The sequence below is a fragment of the Triturus cristatus genome, chromosome 3_1 (assembly GCF_964204655.1).
Source record: "Triturus cristatus chromosome 3_1, aTriCri1.1, whole genome shotgun sequence".
NCBI classification, from domain to species: Eukaryota; Metazoa; Chordata; class Amphibia; order Caudata; family Salamandridae; genus Triturus; species Triturus cristatus.
The window spans coordinates 840,585,726-840,591,647 of NC_140583.1; the positions used below are offsets into that span (position 1 = coordinate 840,585,726).

Here is a 5,922-nt window from a genome sequence, read left to right on the forward strand (position 1 = left end):
TTCAGTAGTTTCGGCTGTAGCCTTGCACAAAGTTTCCTATGGGAATTTTTTTTTTTGACTCTTTATGTTTTGAATTTCTCAAAAACTACTGAACGGATTTACACCATTTAAAAACAAGGTCACTTTCTGAACCAAGCTCTACCTTTCTGCCAAATTTGGGGTAATTCACTTCTGCAGTTCGGTCTGTAGCTGGTCGCAAAATTTCCTATGGAAATGAACATGAGGAAAACGTGTTTTGGGACCCCCCTTTTTTCCCAGCCCCCGCTTGACGAATCACCCCCATACTTTCAGGATAGGAGCTGACCTGGATAGACTTTGTTTTGGGAGAATTTCGCAAAGTTTCATTAAACGACGCAAAAGTTATTAGCAAATCAAAAAATGCTTTTCCTGTGGAAACTAGGTTGTAACTATAACTACCTACTGGCGACCACCAGTAGGTAATATATATATATATACATATATATATATATATCAGGCTCGTGGTACCAAAACAAAATACCAGCACTCACGGGAACAATTGACAAAGGCGGCAGCCGAAACGCGTTCGTGAGGTTTGTCCTTTAATAAACTGAGGACACTGTTCCCGTGAGTGCTGGTATTTTGTTTTGGTACCACGAGCCTGATTTAAACACGCGGTGTCCGTCACCGCTCTGAGAGCACCCGACCGAGAGTGAAGAGAAAAAGACGGAGCTTTGAGCGCGATATATATATATATATATATATATATATATATATATATATATATCACAGGCAGTGCATGACAAACATGACAAACAACATTTTTTTTTCCTATTTCTGAACCAATGAAGGTGGTTCTGAAAAGAACCCTTTTGGGGATTTTTTATTCAATGTTTGCCTTTCATGTAACTTTTCGCCTAATTAGCTGCCGTCTGGTTCTTTTGAGTAGTGGCACTGTGCTTGCAAACAGATATTATTTTACAGGATCAAGACAACTGAGTCCAATTTTGCCAATGCACGGCTCAGGATCTGTCTGTTAGGCTGAAAGGAAATCCAGGGGAAGTGTATCTCCAGAGACCACCATATGTTGGAGACAGAGGACAGTGCCAGATGTTGATGTCCCTTGCTTTTCTTGCTTTCTCATTTTAGCAGCACTGAACCATCGGGAATGTTATGCATTGAGATGCTTATGTATACCACAAGTGCCAAAGAGAACTCTTTCCTCATTTCTCTGCAGAACTCCATGTCAAAGATTTTGAACGTGGCTTTCTTTACAGAGATCTTCTTCCCACCAGGTGGAATTTTGAGGAACACCCAAACTATTGACCTAGAAGCCCCTCTACTGTTCTCCATATCTTCAGAGATGTGAGGTTCAGGGTGATCTCCTCCTGATGCCATTCTCTAAAGTAATGTTTGGTTTTATATCCCACAAAAGAGGCAAGTTAAAAATTATAAGGACAGATGGCACAAGGAGTGAACCAAGTAAAATAAATGCCTAATGCAGGAAATGGGGCTGGAACCCCTTCAAATTGCACCAATCCAGTCACACCAACCAATCAGATGTGGTTTTACTTGGAATAATTGGTACTGTAATTCCATTTTGAGGTGCTGCAGTACAGTGACACCTACAAGCAGGTATTCCAATCAAAAATACCAAATCTCTTACTTATTTGGGCATTTCAGGAAACCATTAGGTTCAAACGTAAAAAAAGACCACTTTCTAATAAGCTTTTCTTTTATTTCAAATGCTGGGGTCTAGGGTACGTTTTTTGGAACAGTGGAACCCAGAAACTGAAGTAAAGACCTCACAAGAGTAATCCAGCACTCTTTGATTGTCTCTAATGGTATAATAGTAGCACCATGGTACCCAAAGCAATCTCCTGTTCCAAAATAACAAACTCCAGAGCAGCAGCCACGACAACACGATCCACAGTCCCTGCACATGATAGGCTATCACAAGATGATGAAGGGATAATAATGCCTTCAACTTCAACATCAGCATCTTCCAATATGGAATTGTAATCCCTATGGAATAGTTCCAGCTTTAACAGTTTCCAAAAGGAAATAACCATATAGTTCAGTTCTTATTTGCTTTTCCTTAAGTTGCACTAGATTTTCAGCTTTATTTTGTTGCTTAGCAGAAGTAAATAGCATGACAGAGGTAGAAGGGGTAGAAATAGATTTTTGAATATGCTCCTCAGTATATGATAATGTCTTATTTCTTTGACATATTTTTGCAAGTGGTCCACTTCAATGGAACTGAACCAACCTGCTCGTCGACCAACTATTGGTGACTCTCTACCTGATCTTTCTAAATCCAATTTTTTATCAAAGCAAAATATACACCTGCGAGTAAATACCAGCATTCACAATATTGAGTTCCTCTTTTCAGCAAGGTTAGATCACATAAAATTAAATACTGGAACTACGTACCTTGTCTGAAACAATTTCAAGCACAAACAATTATTACATGATCAAGAATTTTAATTTGCATGATCACATTGTTTTTTCACAATTCATCTTCCTTATTTTTTAGGATATTTTACATTTCATATCATATACATGAATAGCATACACTTCAATTAGTCTCTGATATAGTTAGTAATCCCACATCACATAATGGTCTCATACCAATATTCAAATTATAGCTGTGCAAAACAAGGAATTCAAAATAAATCAATAGTACTTGTGATTCAACAGTTTCCATCACTAAACATAAGGAGTAACATATTTTCAGTTGTCGACGTGTTTCGAACCCCTGTGGGTTTGGGGTCCTCTTAGGAACCTAGAACTGGGAAGGGCTGTGAATAGCTTGAAAATTTTAACAAAACGATTAACCTCTCATTAATCTTGTGGCATATTTGATTTAAATTAGTCCCTTCTCATTTGTTTTTACCTCATTTTTATATTGTGTCCAGTTTTTCAGTTTTTGGACCGTTTATTAACCTTTTTTTTAAAAAGGAAAGAGAACAGTACCATTTGATGAGATTCTGGTATAAAGGGAGGTTTGGATTTAAACTGCAGTTACAGTCCATTATTTGGGAAATCGAGAAATGACTTACTTAATCTTTGGCGCATTGCCTGAATGTTAGCATTGGTCTTCAGCTTGTCGCTTTTGGTATTTTCGTTGCCGTCTTAGCTATAAAGACGAAAAACGCAAGAAAAAGAAATGCATTTTAATCCTAAATTCTCATGCTCTTCGTGGCTTAAGATCTCAGTTATTGGCTGTTTTTTGGAAGGATTATTGTGAACTTAATAGCTTTGTTTCAATTTTTAATTTATTCACACACACACCCCTTCCCAGTTCTTTGTCCTGAGATGATCCCAAGCCCATGGGGTTCGAAATATGTCAACAACTGAAAATATGTTACTCCTTATGGTTATTGATGAGAACTGGGGATTTTTAATGTATCACAAGTACTGTCGAATTGTTTTGAATTCTTTGTTTTGCACATATATAATTTGATTTTTGGTACAAGACCAATATGTGCTGTGGGACTAATAAGGATATCAGACACTAATTGAAGTGTATGCTATTCGTGTATATGATATATGTAATATATCCTAAAAAATGATGAAGATGAATTGTGAAAAAACAATGTGCTCATGCTAATTAAAATTCTTGATCATGTAATATGTTTTTGTGCTTGAAATTCTTTCAGACAAGGTACCTTATTTCAGTGTTTAACTTTCTAAAAGCGGCACTTTCAGAATTGTGACTTAAAATCTGACTTTACCTTTTAAGAGGGATTTAAATTAAAAATCTTTAGACATCAAACTCAATCTGTCCACCCGCTGCCAATTAAAAGTAATCACTTTTTAAATGTAATACCAAAACCCAATGTGTCCTCCTATGAGAGAGGTAGGTCCTGCAGTAGTGAAAAAAGAATTTAAGAGTTTTTCACTACCAGGACATGTAAAACTTTGAAGTACATGTCCGTCTTTTTCAATACACTGCACATTGCCCTCTGGGCTGTTCAGGGCCTACCCTAGGGGTGACTTATATGCAGGGCCACTGGAATGATGTGGTAGGGGAGAGTCAAATTATGCAGTAAAGTTAAGTAAATCATATTGCAAGAAAATGCAAATGATGTGGTATAATGCAGAACATTTTGTGATAGTTCAACATATAAATGTGAAGTGTACCCCAAGCACCAATTTCCACAGTCAATTAGTCCATTTCATCCAAAATTAATCCAGGGTAACCTTGCCCTGGATACATGGGGCTCTATGAGGAATATGGACATACCAACGATTGGAATACTGCATGGCCAAAGATGTTGATATATTCCATGATCCTTCACCAGGGGTCCGAGTGGTCCGGAGCCCGAGGGTCGAAGCTTGAGGATGTCAAATACTTTGATAATTTACTGGAAGGTTGATTGACTCTTCCATTCCTGGAGATTAATTCTCCTTACCTGCCATTACTTCACCGTAAGCAGCACCGCGAGCGGGTGCGGATGCAATGTGATCACTTACTTAACGAGACAAAGAAATCATTAAAGGCTGTTCATTTTGGGAGACGGTGAACTTTGGTGAACACTACTCCGCATACACTTGAGTTGCAGTACCGAGATAGGCATGGACCTGCCTCATGATTTAATTTGTATGAGTTTCCATCGTACCCTGATGCTTGTCTGCTTCCATACTCCTAACATAATTGGAGGAGCCAACCCATTGTCTTTGTCTGAAATCCTGCGGCTGACACTAGTTTTTATTTTGTCCTGAGGTAGACCCTACTTGATGATTCTAAACATCACACCGGGGTCGAAACATCGACGTAGTGTTCTCTCATGTCCTGAATCTCTACAACCGTACATTTATTAACTTTGCTGGTTATTGTTGAAATTCAAAAGAGGACAGAGATTTTGTATATATTATTGTTTGTGCTGTTTATGAATTTGATATTACTGTGGTTTATTTCATTATGTGTCACTTCAGTCTCTATTTATTGTATGTGTATATGTTTATGTTGTCTGTAAGCCCTTTTGAAATATTGAATAATTTAATATATAAAATAAATCATAAAAAACAGATTCATGTTTTACTTTACAGGTAAAGAGGATTGTTTATTGATTGTGAACTCTTTTTGGTGTGCATCTCAGGCTAATTTAGTTATTATATGTATTCTTTTCAAAAGTATTTTGGTTATAAAAGAAATTATTTGGTTTTACCCAACGGACCCACTTGTAGTTTATAGCACTACTACCCAGGTTCCGAGGGAAACAGGGTCACCCCATTGCCGTTATTTCTGCAGGCCCACTAGTAGCATATTTTGTACATGCCCTGGGTACACGGGTACCAATTTACTAGGTACTTACAAGTAAATTAAATGTGCCAATTAGGTATAAGCCAATTCTGCCATGTTTATGTGAGAGAGCACAAGTACTTTCGAACTGGTTAGCAGTGGTAAAGTGCACAGGTCCTAAATTCAACAAACAAAAGATCACCAAAAATAGGAGGGGTGAAGGCAAAATGTTTTACATGTCCTACTTTTAAATACAATCCACCCTGCCTCATGGGCAATAAGACTTACCTTAGGAGTGGACTTATAATTATTTAGAGGGAAGATTTAGGTTTGGCAAAAGGGTTTATTTTGACAGCTTGAATTAGCAATTTAAAGCTGCACAGTCAGGATACAATGGTAGACCTGGAGACATAATTCACAGTCCCACTGCAGTGGATGGCACAATGAGTGCTACAGTCCACAGGTAGCATGTAATTTACGGCCTGGGTACACTTGGCACCATATAATACAGATGCACAGGCAAATTAAATAAACCAATCAAGTGTATACCAATTTTACCATGTTGAAAGGAGGAGCAAAAACACTTTCCCACTGGTTAGCAGGGGTAAGGTTCACATACATATAATGAGCCAGCCAAAATGGGGTTCAGCAAAATGGCAATAAAAACCTGGGTAATGCTGCAGGAAGGGCACATTTTTAACAAAAGCTAGGACAGA

At 37.9% G+C, this 5,922-nt stretch overlaps 1 protein-coding gene across 1 annotated transcript in view; it reads right to left on the bottom strand.

The window, feature by feature from the left end:
* The window catches only part of HOXD3 (homeobox D3), a 426,989-nt gene that overhangs the window by 301,244 nt on the left and 119,823 nt on the right, over window positions 1-5,922 (bottom strand). The gene's annotated exons all lie outside the window — the stretch shown is intronic.